Source organism: Myotis myotis, unplaced genomic scaffold (genome assembly GCF_014108235.1).
Source record: "Myotis myotis isolate mMyoMyo1 unplaced genomic scaffold, mMyoMyo1.p scaffold_m19_p_5, whole genome shotgun sequence".
NCBI lineage: Eukaryota > Metazoa > Chordata > Mammalia > Chiroptera > Vespertilionidae > Myotis > Myotis myotis.
This window is the reverse complement of record NW_023416357.1, coordinates 16,486,429-16,509,646: the sequence shown is the minus strand read 5'-3', so window position 1 is coordinate 16,509,646 and position 23,218 is coordinate 16,486,429. Positions and strand designations below refer to the sequence as shown.

Sequence of the window (23,218 nt, the reverse complement as noted above, 5' to 3'; positions counted from 1 at the left end):
GTGCATATGGTAGAATTAGAAAGTGATAACTTAGAATTTTGGAGGTCTTTTTAAAACCATTTCAGTTGAAGTTTCCAAATGGTAATATGTTCCAGCAAAAGAATTAAAAAAAAGATAAATTATGCAGAGAAAATACTACTATTAATAAGGCTATAATTAATCTTGACTTCTCTCCCCTCAGATAGTAGATTTTAGTATTTCTTAGATTCTTTTAATTGTGTAGATTATTTAAAAAATATTTCTGTATCAATTTATCAAAAATATTACCACCAAATTTATCATAAGAAATTAGATCTCCTTCCAAATCTGTTTATTGTACATAGAGTTCACATATTGAAAGGGAAAGCTAATCTGCCAAAATTCTTATTGGATCTCATGTGGATTTCCACTGCCAGGCCATGATCATCTTCAGAGAATATTAAAATTGAGCTGTCAAAGTTCTCTTTACTTGAAAAGAGAGAATGAAGCCTGATGTTCCCAAGAATGTTTGTTTATTATAAAATCAGCACGAATCCATAGGCAGCAAAATCTCAGACATAAGTTGTAGCAATATCTTTACTGATACAGCTCCTAGGGCAATGGATACTAAGGAGAAAATAAACAAATGGGACTACATCAAAATAAAAAGCTTCTGCACAGCAAAGAAGCCATCAACAAAACAACAAGAAAGCACACTGCATGGGAGAATCTACACTAATAAAAGAGAAACATGGTAATTGGCATACGACCGCTACCCTTTTCATTGGCTAATCAGCGAGATATGCAAATTAACTGTCAGCCAAGATGGCGGCGGCGGCTAGGCAGCTTGAAACTAACATGAGGTTTGCTTGCCTCAGTGACGGAGGATCGTTGGAGGAAACCAACGTTCCCCGCCTGCGGCTGCAGGCCTCTGAGCGGGCAGTTTAAGAAACATTGTAACAAATACCGCCGGACTTCAGCCAGCAGATTCGCAACATTGTAAGCAAAGGCCAGAAACCTACTTTCAGCCGTGGAGGCCTAAGAGCTGGAGCCAAGCCTCAAGGTAAAGCTGGCCCAGAATTAAAAAAGAAAAAAGAAAAAAAGGAGCGGTTGGGAACTTCAGTCACTCCCAGCCTGAAAACAGCCCTCAGCCCCTCACCCAGACTGGCCAGGCACCCCAGTGGGGACCCCCACCCTGATCCAGGACACCCTTCAGGGCAATCCAGCTGGCCCCACCCGTGCACCAGGCCTCTATCCTATATAGTAAAAGGGTAATATGCCTCCCGGCACCGGGATCAGCGTGACGGGGGCAGCGCCCAAACCCCCTGATCGCCCTGTGGCTCTGTGTGTGACAGGGGGCGGGGCCCCAACCCCCTGAGCAGCCCTGCTCTGTGCCTGATAGGGGGGAGCTCCCCAACCCCCCCCCCCCCCGGGCCCTGCTCTGTGAATGATGGGATAGAGCCATAACCTCCCCATCGGCCCTGCCCTGAGTGTGAGAGTGGCGGCGCCCCAACCCCCTGATCGGCCCTGCTCTGTGGGTGATAGAGAGTGGTGCCCCAACCCCCTGATGGGCCCTGCTCTGTGCGTGACAGGGGGTGGCGCCGCAACCTCCCCATCGACCCTGCCTTGAGTGTGACAGGGGACGGTGCCCCAACCCCCCAATTGGCCCTACCCTGAGCGTGACTGAGGGTGGCATCACAACCTCCCAATCTTCCCTGCTCTGTGCATGACGGGGAGGAGCTTTGGTACTGCCTGGGCCAGGGGTGGGCAAACTTTTTGACTCGAGGGCCACAATGGGTTCTTAAACTGGACCGGAGGGCCGGAAAAAAAGCATGGATGGAATGTTTGTGTGAACTAATATAAATTCAAAGTAAACATCATTACATAAAAGGGTACGGACTTTTTTTTTTTTAGTTTTATTCATTTCAAACGGGCCGGATCTGGCCCGTGGGCCGTAGTTTGCCCACAGCTGGCCTGGACTCTAGGCTTTAGGAAGATAGAAACCAATGTTGCCATTTTTATTAAATAGAGGGAAGTTTGCACATGAGTGGTAGAATGAACACTGAGACTAAGGTGCCAAAGGTCATCTTGGACTCCATTTTTTTATAAGTCCCCCCCCCCCCCAACCCCCATACCTGACCAAGTAGTTCCCTTAACTCAATAGTTTAAAAATGTTACCACACCGAAATGTTAGCATTTTCGGTGGAATTTATAGGTGGGTCACAGTAACCACTTCAGCAGAAATTGGAAGGCAAACTTAATAGCTATTGATCAGTTCCTGGATGATATGCAATATAAATTAGATTTAGTTACTATGCATGCACTTTATGCCAGCTCTTTAAATTGACCTCTCAGATTGTCTAGCCACCGGATTTTGACTGAGGAGAAGAGTTCAGGGACATCTAGAGCTTGTGGCACCATAAAGATGTCAGACATAAGGAGGCTGAACTATAGAGTCTGGTGTCCAGGTACCTGGGAGCAGGTGGGTGCTCAGCGTAAAAGTATGGTGGCCATCAGGGCACAAGGGATCCCAGGATAAATTGCTGTTTGTATTTAGACATTGGCATTTCCTCCTCTCTCCATTGGAAAAGCACATATGTATTTAACATGGTTTCACAGACACTAACACACAATCCTCTCAAGTTTACCAAAATAACCACATGTGATATTTTCAAATTCCCACAAAAGAGCTATTTTATGCATGATTATAAGTAGATTGTGGAGTGATAGCCATGACAGGACGCAGAGTTGGTATCATACAAAGCGTGTTTGGTAAGGTACTTATTAGCTTCCCATCTTCAGGGAGACCCCTAAACAAAGCCAGGAAATGTACGTGGTCAATATTTATATTCGCTGGATACATTGGGGTGGTTTGGAGTCATTTCCAGCAACAGCTGTGCAAACCGTTGATGTTGTGGTACTTTCTCAGACTTAACTCTCCATTTGGCAATTCCTACATATGTCCAAACACTGAAAATATTTTCGCTTTTGATACGTAGGAGAATCCAATTTGGGATTTAAATGTCAAGTGAAGAAAAATTATCCATTCTCCTGCTTCCCGTTTCACATGTTACTGTGTTTTCCTCCTGAGCACTCCTTCTCAGTGACAGTGCACACTGCCCTGACTTCCCCTTGAGAAATTCCCAGAGCAAGCTCTTTTGTGCTGTCATAAACATAAGGGGTGAGGCATTGGCTGGAAATGTAAACTTGGATCAAGCTTCCAAAACACAACAGAACAATTGGTGGTCTTGTCGGGTCCAGTCCTTTAATTGGAATAAAACCATAGCTTGACTAGGCTGTACTGTTTATAAGGCTCATCCCCACATATAAACGATTTTTAAAAATTATGGGATCCCCATGTTTATAAATGCAATGAGTCTTTGTTTAAAAAAAGCAATTTATCTGTGTCTTGAATTGTTAAACTTTTTCTTTTTCCTCTTTCTAGCCCAAAGAAAAACAAAGTACAGTTTGGCCCTTTTTTTAGCAGTCAAGTTTCCCACATTGGGGAAATTGCAGGGGTCAGCATATCCGGAAGCAATGGGTAAACCTTGCCCTGGGAAACCACCTTCGTGACCATGGTATCTCCTCTGCCAGGTAAGTAGACTTTGGCCTTTTACTTGAAGGTGAGCCACAGTGAACTTGCTCAATGCAAAGAAATCTTTCTGGCACTTGGAATCACTCTGGGAGAGTGTAATTGTTAGAGCAGTAATGTTGTTTTGTGAGCCACGACTCTTGGAAAATATGTGCTTGTGAGTCATAGACACACATGGGTATGTGCGCATGCACACACACGAGCAAACACGCATGCAGATTCCAAAATGTCACCCTATTTTATTAGCAAAGGATTTTCACCTTGGCTCTGTGTACATTACTTGTACCCTGCAAATTAAGGGACGCAGAGAATCTTTGGTTTATGGGGTGAAAAGCCCTATTGGCAGGATGGTCAACCATAAACCAGCATAATGAAGGGGTCAAGTAGGGATAACTGAAATTAGGCTCCATTTGAAGACAAAATATAACTTGGGAGATGTGTTGAGTAATATCCACAGGGATTGCCATTGGAGAAAAAGAAAATAGCACATTTCAGAGGAAAGAAATGCCTTTTGGAGACAGGACCAATTTAGGCCTCTCCAACTTAATCAAGTTCCTCTGCCCAGTCTTATGGCCATAGGGAGTACAGTACAAGGTAAATATTCAAGGTCACCCAATTTCTCCCACGTGTGTGTCCTCACTGTAACAATTGCATGGCCACACACACACATATGCATAGAATACATGCACATGTACACACACATGCGCAGAGTTCAAAATGATTTCTTGATAGTTCTTTCTGCTGATCAGTACAAACAGAAGCAGGGACAACACATATCCAGGCCATGTACTACAGGCTATTCCAGTTATTTGCCTGAGCTGTTTTGCCTCTCCCTTCTTACTTGCCTCTGGTAATTTATGTATGCACATTTTGAACACGAAAATGTCATTTTAAAATGTATGACAAATGATAATAGGGATTGTTAACTTGCCCAGTTCTGGCTATAAAGATGGTCATAGAAACTGAATCAGGTCCTAGAAATCCAATGATGTATATTTTTAAAAACATTTTGGAGGAAAGTCATTGTGGGAGCTGAAATATTTCTTTGATCTTCTACCATTCATGTTGTCATCATCCAAATGGAAACCAATCATTGTGTGTGGTAGGTCCCAAAGATCTAACCTCCAGGTATTAACTTTCTTGCGTAATCACTTCCTCTTGAGTGTGAACTGGACCTAGTTACACGCTTCTAACAAGTAAAGTTTGGCAGAAGTGATAAGATGTCAATTCTGAGATGGTTATAAAAGACTGTGACTTCCCTCTTACTTGCATTCCCTCTTGCTCACACGGATGAAGCAAAATGCCACAGATGAGCTGTCCTATGAAGAGGCCCACATGGCAAGAAAATGAGGGTGGCCTCCAGCTACCATACTGTGAGGAACTGAATCCTCAGTCTACAACCTGCAAGGAACTGAACCCTGCCAACAAGCATGTGAGCTAGTGTGCAGTGGGGCCCTCTCTGTCCAGCCTTGAGGTGACTGAGACCCAGCTGACACCTTGAAAGCTGTCTTGGGAAATAAGCAGTATCTGATTCCTGACCCACAGACACTGGGAGTAATAAAAGCTGTTGTCTGAGCCACCAAATTTTGGGGTAATTTGTTATACAGCAAAATCAGTAGCCAATACACCATTCTAAAAACATTCTCCATCGTTCACTGGTAGATTAAAAATTTTTTTAAAAAGGTAAACATGCATGTAGTAATTTATTACAAGTTTCCTTCCCTCTTTTTTGGGGGGGAGGATGTTTTACTTTTAATTTCACCACTTTTATTTTTCTAGAAGCTGTTAAATTAACTGCAATTAAAACGATAAAAATGTTCCCCATGAAATAAGACTGGTTATACAAACTGAATTCTGTCTTTTTCCTATTAACATCTTGAATTTTATATTTTTAACTATCTATATAGAATTCACTTGTAACTAAATAGTGATTTTAGCCCACTTTTGTTTATTCTTTTCAGCAATGAAATAATAAATAATAGGTAATCAAGAAAAATAATGATTATTACCCTTTTTTAGTACAAAACAAATTCCGTAAGTATTTATTAGGTAGTTAACTCTACCTGAGTCTGTATAATATATTTTGGGGGATACTTTGGTATTTATAAACAGATGATCTTTACTTGGCATAGTATCCCAAAAATAGATGGGTCTTAGGATTTAATTAGTTTTAAGTTCTAGCCACATATTTTTTCTTCTGCCACCCACTGAAAAATTATCTCCAGATATTCAACAAATAACCAGCAGAATGGCAATTTGGCCAGCTCTGGGGGAATTTGTTATATAGCAAAATCAGTAGCCAATACACCATTCTAAAAACATTCTCCATTGAAATTTTTTTAAAGGTAAACATGTACGTAATAATTTATTACAAGTTTCCTTCCACTATTTTTTTTTTTTGGCCGGGGGAGGGGGGGGAATGTTTTACTTTTAATATACCCAAGACCACATCTTGGATTATTGCCAAAATCTTTTCAATAAAGAATGCCTGTCTCACCACCTATAAAGTGACAAGTGAGTTCACAATGCCCACTTTGGGTTAGAAAAGCCATTTCTTACAACCCAAAACTGTTATTCATATAACTTGTGATGAGAAACCAATGTGTGGGAAACCTTGTTTGATGAATAATAGCTTTTCTATACATGGATTTAAAAACCATTGAGTATCTCATGACCTATTTTAAATAAGAGTGGGATACACTCGTAGGATGTTCTCTTCTGGGAAAAACCAAAAACTAAACAAAAACAAACTAAACCTTAAAACTGTCTTGTCATGAATAAATACTTGGGAATGTGCATTCCTCTGAGTTTCCCACCCTGCCACAGCGCTCAGTCAGCATCTACACCAAGACCTTCATCATGCTAACACTTGAAAATATAGATAAAAATATTTGCATATTTCTTATCTCACCTCAAATGCTTGAAGAATACATGCTAACGTGTGAATGGTAAATGTTAATAGGATGGTTTTAATTACATTGAAGAAGTTTTCAACCATTAAAAGTTGGTGGACATCTTGAAAGATGAGGTGATTCATGATAATATGTCTGAGACTAAGAGAGCAGGCTAGGTTTTTATTGATTTTTTAAAAATGACTAGACTGACATTAAAAAATCATTTAGTTTATAATACCTATTTTAGCAAAAAATGCTATCTTATTTTTCCACATGACTTTCTGAGATTGGAGCTGTATTAGGCTTCAAAAGAACTGCCGTGGCCGGAGTTTACACGCCAGTGTTATTTCTGCTCTGCAAACTCAATCATTTCATTTCAGAGATTTGATCAAGGAGGTAAAAACAGTGCTGTGACCACAGAGTCAGATTTTCTGCTAATGGGGACTAGAGTGAGAAGAGACTGATTTACAGCATTAAATGACATTTGACTTCACACGATTTAGTGCTAATACCGCCTTCCTCAGAACATTGATGTATTTCTGGTTTTGTATGGAGACTTCTGCCAGGTCTGAAATGTGGGTTTTGTAGAAATCTTTATGAAGAATGGGAAGCTGGTTTGATTCTTGGTCACGACAGCAGACATTTCCGGACTCACGTGGCCACACCTTAGAGAAGTCAGATGCCCAAGGAAAGCTCTGCACTTGGACACCAGCCCGGACTGGATCCCACAAGAGCGCCTTGTGCCACTCCTGGCCCTGGCCCCTCAGGCATGGGTACACTCATCTCGGATGGTTTACTGGCACTAGAAGCAGTAGGTGGCCTGGAGTGAGCACTCTTGTCAGTCTTATGGGACCTTATGCTCGGTGGCTCCACTTTCTGGATGAGGCAGAATGGCGACATCCCTGGAATTGAAGTCTCAGTGAAGAATTATGTATAATTTGATAGAGAAGTACATGATCTTTCAAAAAAGTAAAAGGATTAACAAAATGAATTTGCTCAAATTTGTAAATGATAATAATAAATCCGGCAAAATAATAAAATCATCTGTTTTGCAAACCATTGTCTTTTAAAAATGGTTTTTAGCTTACTCAGAAAAATAGTGACTTTGGCTCCCCAAAGGACAACCTCTGACAGTGAATAATACTAGTAAGTTACTTCCTGGCTACCCTTATGTAGGGGCTTCCATGCAAAAAGGTAGTGTGGCTTGGGGGATAAAAGTAAATTTTTGGAAAACAGACTGCTTGGAAAGTGATTTAGTCTCTCTGTTGGTTAGTTTTCTACTCTTCCAAATTGGAATAGAAATAGTACCAGCCTCATAGGTTAATGAAGCTTAAGTGAGCAAGCATGCAATAGAGATAGGATATAATAAGTACTCTGTATATTATTGTTTATTATTAAATGAAAATATAAAACTTTCCCTAGCCTAATAATTCAGAATTTATTTTACTGAGCACAAGTTACAAACCAATGTCTTTAATAGTAAGAATTAGTGCTTTTCAAATTCTATGTTAAAAACAATTTTTTTTGCTTCCAATCCCTCATAGACCCATACTTCTGCAAAATCAATAAAAATAAAGTACTAGGGAAATGAAATAAACAAGGGATAAAGATAGATAAGACCTAAGCCTAAACTTCTGTGTCAGGTGTTTCTGGAAGCTTCCTCTTGATTTCTGTACTCGTCTCTTTGCCATCTGGTCACACAGGTCACAGAAGAACCCCTGTCTGGAGACACACACCCCCCCCCCCCCCCCCCCGTAGAAGGCAGCTGTGTTTTCTCTGCTGTACATATGTACCTCTTTCTGTGTTGGAGAACTCCCCTCCTCCTGAGGTGGCAGTCCCCCCTAATTCAGAGACACCCAGACTTGGATTGGGAGCCAGGAAAGAGAAGAGGCAGAGAAAGCAGAGTCAATTCCAAGGGATGGTAGAGACAGCAACAGCAGTGCCCACCGCCGCCAGAGGCAATAGTAGCAGTGATTTCAGAAGCAGCCTGGGAGGTGTCCCTTAGCAGGCCAGTATCCTGCTGGCACAGTGGTCCACTGCCCTTGGCCGGGAGCTCTGGGGATTCGCTTTCAGATTCCCTTGGAGAGTTAGTGATCTACTTGACATTCTCTTAATGAGCTCTTTTTGATTAAATTAGCTGGTAGATTTATAATGCTTGAAACTAAGAACCATGAGGAAATTCACACGAATGTAAAAGATAGTCAAGAACATGAGTTGTCCTGGCCTTTGGCATCTCATCGACTCTGGCCATCCGATGGCTGTTTTCAAACGTGTTGGTATTCCTTCGTATCTGTATTATTATCTCACTACTAACCTCAGCTCTACTGACTGCTTTTTCATCTTGTTCCCTATGTTAGAGTCATGTCTGTAAAGACACCCTTCAGTTTCATTCCAGAATCAAGGTGAAACTTGATGAACATTTTATACTGACAAGTTAAGTGACATGGTCCAGGAGGTAGGCCAATGTCACAGTTCTGAAGGAAACTGGTCTTTCCAGGGTATCCTTTTTTACACTGGGGGAATTTACACTGGGAATCCACTCTTTTGTGGCCTTCAGCAAAAACTTAGCCCTGGAAAGCTGATTCCCAAGACTGTTCCAGTGACATTAATGGACGACAGAGGTGGTTGGTTTCTGCTCATTCCATAAAGGCCTCTTTAACCTCTAGGGAGGCGCAGCGTGGTGTGAGCTCACTCCAGAGGCAGCCCTCCCATTAGACGGCAAACGCTGTCTCTCTAGGCTTCTTTTAGAAAAGTTTTAGGGAAGTTTCAGATTTAGAAAAGGAGATTAGGCTTGAGGATCCCTTCCCCCTTCCTAAATCTGGGAAACTGTGAACTCCCCTTAAAGTTTTCTGATGGCCACTACGAACACGAGCTTCCGATGTGATTAGCTAGCACAATTTGCATCAAAACATTTCCTTTGTGTGATTCTGCAAGGAGAAAATGAGCACTGTCTGAAATTATGAAAACACGACTTGGCTGGTGGTATAGGTTCCATATCAAAATGCAAATAAATATTGAGAGAGGAAACAACACCCATTGTTGGTGAATTAGCAGGGATTCATGTTTCCACTCACTTCTGTCCGAGCAGCTAGCTAGCTGAAGGCAAGTTCATCTGGGAATGAGAGAGTTCAGGGCAACAGTTCTCGATCCTGGCTGCATATTAAAACAACCCAAGTACCTTGAAAAATTGTATATGTCTACTCCTACTTCCTAGAGAGTCTTATACTCTGGAGAGTTCTCAATGGATAATCCCTGAAACATAGAATGCCCACCAGTTTCTGCATGTGAACCTCAAAGTAACAAACTTCCTTTACTTCTAAAGACAGAAAATTATTATCATGTGTCTGTGTTTCAACCTTTCTTCTTTAAAATCAGGTATATTTGTAGTTTAAATTCCACTTATTTTTGATAAATGGGAGCTTCTACTTCAGTTTCCTTTAAATACATGCTTTTAAAAAATAAATAATTATAAAATCAAACTCAGTAACACTTTTTGGAAAATATTTTTCATTATGTGATGTGTAATGTTTTGCAGAAATGAACTTATTAGTGTGAGATGAAATCCTGCCCACAGGCGATAGTATTAATCATAAGTATTAATGAATTGAAGAAAGAGTGACTGAGAAGACATCCTAACCATAATTTTATTTGGTAAACTTTCATGTCAAAGATCAGAGATTTTAAATATTTAATATCTCTGTGAATCTGCTTTTCTACAGATCAATTAAACTTCTTAGATGACTGCATATTTCAACTGCCTTTTTTCAAAATTCAGAAGGGTCAATTGTCTTGTCTCAGATCACACAGTTACCTTGAACCTCCAACTTAAAATGATCCATTCCTACTGAAAAACTGCCATTGGATTCGTATCACACCTGCAACTGTTCACATTCACAGTGGCTTCTCTTTATAACATGTAGACATTGTACTAAGTATCCTAAAGTTCCCCTAGTCTTCCATGCTTATATTTTCATTATGAAAAGAGAAAGACGTAAGGATTTGAATGGAAGAATTTTGCTCAGTCACTTTGCAGAGTTTCTATTGACTTTAAAATATTCAAAGAAAAATTAGAATAATGTGAATAGTGATAGAGATATTAATTTCCTTCATGCTGCTTGTTAATTTATGTGAAGGGGTCATTTAATTATATTTAAATTCCATAGAGATAAAAGAGATTCAATAGCAAAATATGAATAACCTATCTTTGTCATTCTAATTCCTTACTATTTAGATCTGTGTAGTTGGCACATAACATGGGTAAATAAAACTGAATTAATGAAATAATTTCAAAATATTATTTAGAGCCATCTCTCGGTAGGTAGCAAAAGATAGATCCTGTGATAGAGGAAATTAACAAGCCAAACAGAAAATTAGTAATAACATTAATGTCTAGTCAACTATTATTTCGACATTGCTGAGCCCATCTGCAGTGCTGGATGTTCATTCTTAAATAATGTGTAATTTTTCCTAATCTCCTGTTGATTTAATCACGTGGCTGTTAGAGAAAATTGCTGTTTTTCAGTATTTCAGCAAAAGAGAAGCATTTCTCTTATAACTAGTTCTCGCTGAAAGCATATCAATCTTTCACGCCTGCTCTTCTTCACCTCTAAAGGTTCATCTGCTCTGTGTCTTAGCCTTGCCAGACTTTCAGGCCTGGTCCTAAAAAGGGTTCAAGTCTCACGTGATTCCACAGATGCAGACCACAGCCCCCTAGCTCCCCAAAGTGAGGACCATGTGAGTGTGAAAGGACCATGCAAATCCTTTAGTTGTCTTTGCAGACCACTCATAGACTACCCCGCCCTCGAAGTGCTATTTCCCAAACTTTTCATTTTTAGTTTAAAATATCAAGAAATGTCCACTGGCCATTCTGCTTGCTTCATTTTCTTCTTGTTATCTCTTAGCAAAGAAGTCCAGCATGGTCAAGTTACCGGTGAGGACTTCTGATTAAGCCTGGCATGTGATATTGGTAGATCCCAGTATCAGTGATAATATTTTGCTCTTTGTGAAGCTGAGTTTATTTTACTTTCGGGTGAGCTTATCCATTGGAGGATAATGCTGAAATGGGCCTCCCGGCCACACTGAACAGGGATGTGCCTCTGAAGCAGGATGGGAATGAGCAATGGGAAGGTGAGCAACCTGCAGCTGGAATGGAAGGTGGGGAGTGCTGACCTGCAACCGAGAAGAACCTCAGCTCCACCAGAGCCCAGCTGGTGGGAAGCCATGTGCTTACTAACCTGGTAGAAAGGGAATCCCTCCCCATACTCTATTCTCCAAGGTGAGGCTGATATAGCTGCTCATTCCCATCTTAGAGAGCCCTGGGGGACTCCAGCATTTTTGTGTGTGTGCATGTCAGTGTGTGTTGAGAGCATGCACTTCTGCATGGGTATGTGTAACACTTCACAGAGATACCTAAATTGAGTCTAATCCCTACATCATATACGGCAGAAAGTCTGTTCAGTGACCTGTTCTACTAAAATTTCCCAAAGGCCCTGCCAAGTGGCAGACTGTCCACTTCAAATTAGATCTCATTGTATCTGTTCTCTGGTACCAGTGCCAATAAGTAGTAAAAACCCAAGAGTGGAGAGCCAGAAAGGGAAGCCATAAAAGGACTAAGAAAATCCCTAACAATTAAGGATTTCCAGTATTAATCTTTTCCACTTGGAGCACGTGCTTTCCAGTCATTTTATTTTTAGAGCCCATTTTTATTGAAAAAGGAGTGTTGATATCCTTTCTTTTGCCAGAGGCTAGAGTTCTGTTCACATAAATCAAGGCAGAATTTTGATGACTGCCAGGCTAGTTTGATCTACAAGGACTCAGTTTTAAAAATATTTACATGGGCACCTTGGAGAGTGGTGGATGTAGTCTCACTTTGATGACAAAATCCTGCTTACTGCCCACCACTGTTTCTGTGTTGCTGTTACTGTTTCCGGAAGCCCCAGGGCTGATCTTCCAAGGCTAGAGTGAGGGTGGGTGCCCCATCACTGCTGTTCTACTGACTAGACTTAGGGCTGGGTGGTGAGAACCAATTAGGATGGACAAAAATACAGGATTAGCCCTCATATCTTAGGAGTGGGAGAGGAAGAAATCTTGGCCGCAGTAATGTATCACAAGTGTCACAGAGCACATTGAACAACTTAGTGAGAGAAGCCAGAAAGGTAGTGCGGATTACTGTTAATGCAGAAACATAGCCAAGAGGCATGGGTTAGGTTTCAGTAGAACCAAATCAGTAGATTTGGCAGAACCAGTAGGTTTTTATTTCTATCACAATCAGACTTAAATGATATTAAAGAAAATATTTCCACTACAAGAAATAGAAATCGACCTTAAACTAGTCTTCAAGTAAAATAGAATCTGCTGCTGCTATAACTAAAATGTTCTGGTGGTGGCTTGCTTTAGGCTGGCCAAATTCAGGTGTTTTCTGAATGGTCTCAGAGAACTCACTCTTCTTCCACGACCTGGCTCTGATTTCTGCAGCATTGTTTTTATTCATAGAAGGATTCTCTTTCTATGATGGGGAGGACTATCATTTTAAACTTAAGTGGTCCTAATAATTCCAGATCTCCCAAGGAGAGAAACATCTCTGGCTCCAAGTAGCCCTTCTGGTCCCCAAAAGGTCTCTAGTGGGTGAGCAGGCATCATTCGTCCAGCTTCTGTGGAAGAGGTGGAAGCCCCGGATTGACAGCTCCATCCTAACCCCATTAGTTGGGGGATGGGCCGGTCCCAAAAGGAAGGCTCTGAGGAGAGCCAATAGGAACCATAGCTGTCCACTACAAGCCTGCAGGAGATCCTGGTCCCACAGTGGGAGGGACAACTTAGAAAGCAAATGGGAGCTGACCTGGACACAGCAAAAGGGTATTCATCGGAGTGCAGACACTCAGAGAACCAAAGGGGAAAAAATTTGAATTAGAGTTATTATAGAGAGCTCCTGGAGCAAAGACAATTCTGCAACTTTAACTCCTACACTGCGTAAGGAAACTCTCCATCAGCACTTCTCGGATCTTTGGAGGAAACTGAGAATTGATGACAGGCCTCTAAATCTCAAAATATCCTCTCTCTAATCCCTCACATCCTCACTCAGCATTTTGCCTTTTTTTTTCTTGGTCTCTGGGTTTCTCTCTCCCTTCTCCCTTTCTTCCTCAGCCCCCTTCTCTCTTTTTAAAATAGCTCCTTGAAAACAATACACAATAGTACCATTTGGGGAGGACAATAACTTTCAATCCACTTTTACTTAGAGCTGTTTTCACCATAATTGTTGCTGAGATGAAATACCAACCTTTTCTATGTTGAGAAAATTAAAAGTGCCTCAAGGGTCAGAGAAAACAATCCTCTAAATACCAGCTTCAGGGAAAATGCCCACATAAAGTGACTGCTCCCTTCCTGACACTACAACATGTAATTCTCTGCTTTTCCCAGAAGAATAGATCTCCTGCCCATTCTTATTATCTTCAAAGACTCCGACAATGGGACCCCTCAGCCCAGAAGGCCGGCAGTGGCCAAACAATTCTTACAAACAAACAATTGTGTGGATTTTTTTTTTTCTATGACAAAATCTACATGATCAAATCTGTTACTGGAGAAAAGGTTCCCGTTGACCAGAAATGGTGCACAAATGGGACAAATGTAGACCTTGCTTTTGGTTATGCAGAGCATAGCTGCAATTCTACACTTTGTTATATGTGCACACAACAATGAACCACAAAACAGCAATTATAAGTGAGTGAAGTTGATTAGTGGTGCTAAGAAAAGATGTTTTCTAACCTTAGGTAGAATTAATTAAATTACTGAATTCAATGTCTAATCTATACATATAAAAGCCAAGTGACCTGACCGACCAGTTGCTATGATGAGCACTATGGCCGGCCAACTGGCCCAACCAGGGGTGGGGCTGGCCAGCTAACCTCCCTCAGCCCCACCCCCCCAGCCAACCCTGCCCCTAATCAGCCCCAACACCCTAATCAGGGGTGGGGCTGGCTGGCCAACCTCTTGTGTCCCCTACCCCTGGGCGGCCCATTCCCAATTGGCCCTGATCGGGGCAGGCCAGCTGGACCCCACCCATGCACGAATTTGTGCACTGGGCCTCTAGTATATAATATGCCTATCATAAAGCCAACAATACATTTATAAGTTATAAATATATATTTGTTGAAACATGAGTATACACATATGTGCATTTATTCATACACATAATCACATGTGATCAAAAATTTTCAGGTGTTAGTTACTTCAAGGCGAAATGGTTCCTATATTTGTAACTTTAATTTTATCTGTGACTAAGGCTCATCGTTTATATGAAATGGGGTGGAATGAGCCAATTTTTGTCCAAACTTAACCCGAGAGTTTAATTAGAAACATTAGGAAGATGCATTATGGTATGAAAATATATTTGGAGTGTGTAAGGCATAGAGAAGCACATATTTTCCAATTTACATACAAATCATACTTAAATCTTCCTTAATTTGAAGGTCTTATAAATTTTAATCCTACCTCTTTTTAAAATAAAATAAAAAACAGACAATAAACAAAAAACTAACACTTGGCCAAGGTAGCTTGCTCCATTTTGAATTCACTGGAGGAAGTTACTCAAGACAAGGTAGTTTACAAATTATCAAATTATCTAATAAATGTTACATTAGATCATTCCTACCACAACGTGTCTGCAAATGAATCTAATGGACACATAGGGTATGGCCTGTCCTACATAAACATAAGTACTGCAAAATCAGTGCCCTCAGAGCCTTCTACAATTCTCAGATCCCTTGGAGCTAACCACTATAGAAAAGCTTGAGCAGCAAAACCATTGGTTGTCTCCTTAAAACCCTTCTTTCATCCAGTGAATCCCCAAAAAGACACTTTTCCTGACCAAAACGCTGGTTAAATAGTTTAGTGTAGAATAATCCTTTACCTTTACTATCGATGATGATGTGTTATTCATGGTTATGTCAATCGAGTGTTTGAGTCATCTTCAATAAGCCATATATATATATATATATATATATATATATATATATATATATATAATTAGAGGCCCAGTGCACAAAAATTTATGCACTGGGGGGGGGGGGGAGAAGGGGAGTCCCTCAGCCTTGCCTGTGTCCTCTCGCAGTCTGGACCCCCCCAGGGGATGACCACCTGCTGGCTTACGCCTGTTCCCTGGGGGATTGGGCCTAAGATGGCAATCAGACATCCCTCTGGCAGCCCGGCAGCCCTCAGGGGATGTCCACTGGCCTTGCCAGCGGGGAGCAGACCTAAACTGCAGTCGGACATCCTTAGGGCTGCTGAGGAGGCAGGAGAGGCTCCCACCACCACCGCTGTACTGGCAGCCATCAGCCTGGCTTGTGGCTGAGCAGAGCTCCTCCCATGTGAGAGTGCACTGACCACCAGAGGGCAGCTCCTGCATTGAGCGTCTGCCCCTGGTGGTCAGTGTGTGTCATAGTGACCAGTCATTCCCAGTCGTTCTGCTGTTAGGGTCAGTTTGCATATTACCCTTTTACTATATAGGATAGAAGCCTGGTGCACGGGTGGGGGCCGGCTGGTTTGCCCTGAAGGGTGTCCTGGATCAGGGTGGGGGTCCCGCTTGGGTGTCTGGCCAGCCTGGATGAGGGGATGATGGCTGTTTGCAGCTGGTCACACCCCCTTTAGGGTGGGGGTCCCCACTGGGGTGCCTGGCCAGTCTGGGTGAGGGGCTGAGGGCCGTTTTCAGGCTGGCAGGTGACTGAAGCTCCCAACCTCTCCTTTTTTTCTTTTTTTTTATTCTGGGATTTATTTACCTTCTATAGCTGTCACTGGAACTGAGATCCGGCTTTAGCTCTGAGGCTCCGCTCCAGCTCTGAGACCTTGGCTGCTGAAAGCAGGTATCTGGGTTTGTTTGGGTTCTATAATTGAAACACTGATGCAGCTCCAGCTCCGAGGCCGGCTGGCTGAAAGCAGGTTTCTGGGGTTTGTTTAGCTTCTATAATTGCAACATTGTTGCTTAGAGTGTAGCTCAGAGGCCGGCAGCAGCAGGCGAGGAACTTTGGCCTCCTCCATCACTGGAGCAAGCAAGCCTCCTGTTCGCTTCAGCTGCCTGGCTACTGGCCGCCATTTTGGTTGGTAGTTAATTTGCATATCACTCTGATTAGCCAATGGAAAGCGTGTCAGAAGTATGGTTAATTACCATGTTTGTCTATTATTAGATAGGATATTTCCCCATTTTTTCCATCCTTTAGTAGCTGTAAGGTTGAAATTTGCTATAGTTCTCTTAGAGTGCAGTAGAACTTCCATGTGAGAATAGAAATGAAAGAAGACTGGAATATGAAGCCATGAACTTGGAAAGAAATCCAAACTGCCATCTTGACGAATACTATATTTTCTTGAGCCAGTGTGCCAGCTCGGAACAATTGTTTAACTTGTCTGTTTCTATTTCCTCAATTTATGGCTGTTGGTCCTTGAAACAAAAACATTTTGAACACATGCGTCAAATAATTATATACATATACACACATATATCAGAAACTGTATGTTATATATTAAAACCCACCCTTTGCAAGTCATCTTTGCATGTATCTGTTAGTAGTTAAAAACGTTCAGAATTTTATTGGAGGAGAAAGGAAATCATCTATTTCTGCATAATTAAAACTAAGTTCAAATATGTTTTCTGGTCACAATCCAATAATATTGGTTTCTCACTTTGCCTTAAATCACAAGGAAACATTCATTACTTTTACCAACTTACCCCCTTCCTAATCAACTTTAAATAGTTCCTCATTTCTAGAACATGGTTTTTAAACTATGTTCCTAAGAGCTCTAGGGTTCCATGGACTTCTATCAGGGGCTGCTTGTGGAATGAGGGAGACCCTCCATAGCTGGTTTCAGAGTTCTTCTCTACCCAACAGTGCATTTTGACTTAATCTGAATAACAAATAAAATACTTATATCCTTTAGATTTACATTTCAAAGAAGGACCCACCACTAGACCCAAAAGTTACCATAGGGTTCAAAGCCTCGTGGAATGAGAGTGTGCAGAAGAAAATGTGAATTCATTTCACTAAAATCTTCAACCGGAGTCCATTTAAGCCTGCGTTTTAGGAGAGGATGAGTGAAGAGGAAAATGAAAGGAAGGAAAGAGGAGAAGAGGGAGAGTTTTCAAAAACAGAATTTATAGAAAGTGGGTGGAACAAGTCATGTGCTTCATCACCAGGTTCTGTGGCAAATGGCACATGAAGCCTGGTGACTCAGTCTCTGGCTGAGGTTTGCAGACTGGTAGACATGCCAGGGCAACATGAGATGTTGGAGGAAAATGGACCTGAGGTGGCAGAGCAGTGGAGGGGACCACTGAGATTCCCAGGAGATCCAGGGAGAGAAAGGGGATCCCAGAAGTGTTGTGGGTCTGCCTGTGGAGACGAAGAGGGTAGATGCAGATGAGGTTCAGAAGGATGTGTAGTTTGCTTAACTTAAGGGAGCAGGCATGGTGGCCCCTACAGAAGGCAGGCAGGTAATGTCTATCTAGGCTTGCAGAAGCTCACCAACCCTAAAAAGGCTGTGAAGGAATGAAGCCCCTGTATACGTAGACGTTGCTATACCTAGAACACAAACAGTGAGCTGGGCAACCAATTTGAGTGGAGCGTCTCAAGTCACTGAGGTATAAACTTGGAACAGATTTCTCCCATAACTTACTAATTGTGTTCTTTTTACTGAATCACAGGAAACACCCTTACTGATACCTCATTTTTTGTAACTTTAAGTTGTGAAGATATTTTCAGACCCATTTATTCCCTAGTCTCATATTCAACTCCAAGCCTTGCCTACCTGCCAGATTTGTGTCTCGAACAACTCACAGAAAGAAGGGGTTGTGGTCTTTGCTCTCCCTCCCAGGACACTCCAGCTAGAGTTGACCAGTCAGAACTGACGGCACATTTTCCTCTGATTGCCCAAAGCGCTCCACAATCTCTTACACACACACACACACACACACACACACACACACACACACACACACACACACTGGGTTCTTTTTAACACAAAATCCATGATTCCTCTATGTTTGATGATACATACGAATTTTTTATGCTCATGATTTTTTAATAGACCTGCTGGGCAACTTGGTTGGAATAACTCCTGGAAACTTACTTTTTAGAAAAGAAGTATAAAATAGAAATACAGATCACAGGCTAAGATCATGGACTCTTGGGCCATGTTGCCCAATTCTAATGTGCTGATTTGGTGAAAAGTCACTTGGCTGTCAGGCCTCCGTTTCCTTATCTGCAATCTGGGCATCGTGATTGCACACAGCTCAGAGGGTTTAATAATTTTAAAAGTGTTTTGAACAGTGGTTGGCATTCCTAAGTGCTGCCTATCATTATTATTGTTTTTTGTATTTGATACTATAATCTCAGCTGGGTTTAAACTCAGTTATTACTACACTTAAAATGACAGGCAAGCCTTTCGCACCTCTCAGGGTCAGTAGTGTGTGATCAGTAAAGGAGAGGGATGATCTCTTCCATCCCTCCTCCGGCTGGGGCAGTGGTAAAGGGAGCACTCTTACATGAGGTCACAGGAGTAAAAACTGGTGAAACCTTTTTGCAAGGCTACGTTGTAATATTATTTATAATTTATTGTATGCATGCTTTTAGTCTCAGGGATTTTTAGCTTTCATGATTCTGCTTACAAAAATACTTGTATACATGCAAAAAGAGAAATATGGAAGACTGTGTATTGAACCACTGTTTATAAATACCCCAAATATGCATTTATTAGGAATTGGTTAACTCTGATAAATAATGCCACTTTAACTTATAGTCATTAAAAAAGAGTGAAAGCAAGCAGACAAGTGAAAAAGAACACCAGGTATAAAATAATGTGTATATCATGATTTCATTGTAAAAAGAAAGAAAAGGAACAGAAAAAGAGTGAAAGCAGTAAATTGCATGGGTAGCTCAGCATATGCATAGAATATGAGTTTAAAAACTATATGACACAATTACCAGTAGTTACTCTAGTGGTGAAGTTAAGAATGTTTTTATCTTTCTATATCATATTCAACAGTGTGACTGTGGGCAAACTTTTAAAAATCTCTGAATCTCAGTTTCCTTAGCTGTCAAATGGATAATACTGAATTCTTATTATCATAAGAATTAAGTAAAATAGCAGGTTTAAATTTCCTATCACAAAGTCTGGTATACTGTAAATGTTTCATAAATATCAGGTCTCTTCCCTCCATGCGATGCTAATTACAAAATATATACATACTAAGCTGTTTATCTTTAAAAAGTAAGAATAATATTTTTTTTTTAAAATATTTTTTATTGATTTTTTACAGAGAGGAAAGGAGAGAGATAGAGAGTCAGAAACATCGATGAAAGAGAACTATCGATCAGTCGCCTCCTGCACATCCCCCACTGGGGATGTGCCCGCAACCCAGGGTACATGCCCTTGACCGGAATCGAACCTGGGACCCTTCAGTCTGCAGGCTGACGCTCTATCCACTGAGCCAAACTGGTTTCGGCGAGAATAATATTTCTTGACAATGATTTCCATTTAGCTCTATTAGTAACACTAATTTAATAAATATATTTTTTGATAATTCTTATCTTAAATGAATCATTTTCTTAGGATCATTTTTATTTTAGAAGGAATAAAAATGTATGTAACTTAAGGTAGGAAAGAAATGGCTACTACCTGTAGTATTTTACAGTTGGCCCATCAAGACAAAGAATGCACATAATTTTTATGTCCCAACTCACTTATAATTCAGTGAAGTAGTGCAGAGTAATATAGTTGTTTCATTATAAATGTTTATATATACATATATTTGCATAAATTTATATAAATATACACAAATGTATAAAAAGCTCCTCCTCACCTTAATAGTGGCTATCATTAAGATGCAAAATTACAGGCAAAATTCTTTCTTTACTTGAATTCCTTTACATATTATCCACTTTAAAAAACTTAAAATGTATGTATCTTTTGAAATAAAAAATGCACAATAAATGCTGCAAAACTTAATTTACTTACATATAAAATATTTAAAATTAAGCAATAATGAAAAATAAACCAAGGCCTTTGATACTCATTTTGTTTTTATTTTCTATTTAAATTATGGTAGCAAACTTTCAAGCTAAGTGTTTTCCTAATTTGGATGAGGTCAACTAAACTCAGCAAAGGAAGTGAGAACAATGAATTTTGACTTGTTTCTAACATTAGGAAATGCACTGGTCTTATCACATCAGTGGACTAGTACCCTGGTTTCATTGTAAACAGTTAAAACATTACTCAAAAAGTTGATAAGTATTATATAGGGAAGAAGATCTGCTTTCTGAGGTTTGTCTGAGTTTGTTATAATCAGTTTAACTAGTGTATTTGTGAGAAAGGAATAATTATCACAGTGCCTACTCCAAATAGAATTCGACTAAAAATTTTGGTAAGTTAACGTAATGAACAATTGTTGTAAGAGGTAAGTGCAGTTTGATGCTGGTTTTGGCTAAAATGACCTACTCCATTCTTAAAGCACCAATATATAACAGATGGGAAAGCATGTGGGGAAAAAATGAAGTATTATATGCTTAGCATGTTTAAATTCAAAAGGATTAAAAAGGTCATCCAGCTTAATGATGCTTTTTATAGAAAAACACCTGATTTGAACCGGAACTTTACTTGAACTTGAACTTGAACCAGATATCCTACCTCAAACTTCTTCCTTTTTTCCTTTCCACCAAAGCATGCTAATGTAATTAACATGCAGGGAAGGTCACAGGGCCAACCGGCCTAAGATTACCTAGACAGATTCCAAATCCTATTGGAAGATGGGATAGTTAACAGGATGGGTAACAGGATGTTTATTAAAAACATGCTTTGGAATTTGATTTTTTCATGTCTAGGCTGACCTATTAATTATAGGCAACTATTAAATGTACACTTATGAGGACAAACACTTGTGAGCCTCGCATACTGGGCCCCCGTAAGTATTTGTCAGTTAAATCGTTAACAGAGGGTTATTTGCTATATGGATTTCACAGCTCCTTTGCCTTTCTCTGGTTTCTGCTTCATATTCTGGCACCAGGACCATTTCTCTGCAAAGGCAGAAAGATGAAATCAGAGTAAGAAATCTCCCAAGTGGACCAGTTTATCTTTTTGAATATTTTGGTCCAATGGCTTGGCAGAGAGGAACTTAGTAAATGTTGATGAAAACAATCTGTTACATCTTTGTCACTGTTCATTAAGAGAGTTGAGAATATCAAATATCCGTACGTCATTCAAGAAGATAGCCAATGTTACAGTTAATGTGAAATTTAGAGTTGTGTCCCTAACAAATTCAAGCTCCACACAGCTGCCATGTTGATTTTTCTGAACCTGTCAATATAGGAGACATTTCAAGTTCCTGATCATAAACACGAAACCTTTGTAATTGCACTCCTGCTGAAACCCTTACCCTCCTGCCTTGGCCCTTCCTCCCTGTACTTAAGAATCCAGGGCTCTTCCTGGCTGGTGTGGCTCAGTGGTTAAGCATTGACCTATGCACCAAGAGGTTGCCAGTTCAATTCCTGGTGGTCAGAGTACAATGCTGGGTTGTAGGCTCGATCCCTGGTGGGGGTGTGTAGGAGTCAGCTGATCAATGTTTCCTCTCTCATCGATCTCTCTCCCTCTCCCTTACTCTCTCTGTAAAAATTAATCATAATAAAAAAAAGAATCTCTACCATCCTCTTAATTGACCAGGATTGAGTCTCACTGCTCAGGTCCCAGGAAAAGAGGCTCCTTTCCTGACTCTCAAGACCCCTCCCACCAGCCCAAGTACCACTTCTCAACTCAAGGCCTTTGCTGAGCTGTGCCCTTGCCTTGGTATGCTCCTTCAACCAGCAACCACTTTCTCATCCTTTAAGTCTCCGTTCCAGACATGACCTCCTTAAAAAGACACAAATACAGATGGAGACTACACTCTGCGTCCCACTTCCCCAAACCTGCCATGCGCTAGGCCAGATGCCTCTTCTCTGGGCTCCCAGATGCCCAGTGGTTAGGTGTGTAATCCTTGCATTCACCGTGTTGTAGCAGAGCATAGTGGTTCTGGACACAGACTTAGAAACCAGCGCACCTGAGCTCAAATCTTGGCTCCTTCGCTTGCTAGGGGGTGCAGTTTCCTCATTTGTAAAATAGACACAATGGCAGAAATTACCTCATAGAAAGGAGGACTAAGTAAATGGATATGTCTAAAGCTTACACCAGGAAGTCCTCATTGAGTATGAGCTATTAATTGTGATTATCTGTATTCGTTCTTCTGCCTTGTTCATATTCTCAGGGAAAAATGTCTAAGTTATTTGTATTTTTCTCCCTGCTTGCATTGTGCTTGGCTAGTCAGTTCCATATACATAGTAGCCAAACTGAACTTCTAAGGATAAGTCAGCAGAAGGCAAGGGGGCAGGGAGGAGGTAGAAGAGGGTGAAGGAGGTCAAATATATGGTGACAGAAGGAGACAGGAGACTTGACTTTGGGTGGTGAACACATAATACAATACACAGAGGATATATTATAGAATGATAGGCTTGAAACAATTTTATTAAACAATGTTACCCTAATAAGTTTAATAAAATTTATTTAAAAAAGAAGAAGAATTTGAGTCATGGAACTCTAAGTGTATGAGCATCAACAGTTAGGTCCAAGTTCACAGAGCAAGGAAGCAGTCTACGCAGACATGGAGAGTCATTGTTTTCAGGGAGGAAACAAACATTTCAGATGATTCTACCCTTGACTGTAAACATGGCTTCCTTCAACAGCACAGTCCTCTTGGAGCTTCTAATACCCACAG

The 23,218-nt window shown here is 40.8% G+C and overlaps 1 protein-coding gene and 1 pseudogene across 2 annotated transcripts in view; both read right to left on the bottom strand.

Annotated features, from left to right (window-relative positions):
• FBXL7 (F-box and leucine rich repeat protein 7) overlaps positions 1-23,218 on the bottom strand; it is a 320,865-nt gene that overhangs the window by 25,794 nt on the left and 271,853 nt on the right. The window lies entirely within an intron of this gene.
• LOC118657225 lies at positions 3,436-3,560 on the bottom strand (annotated as a pseudogene).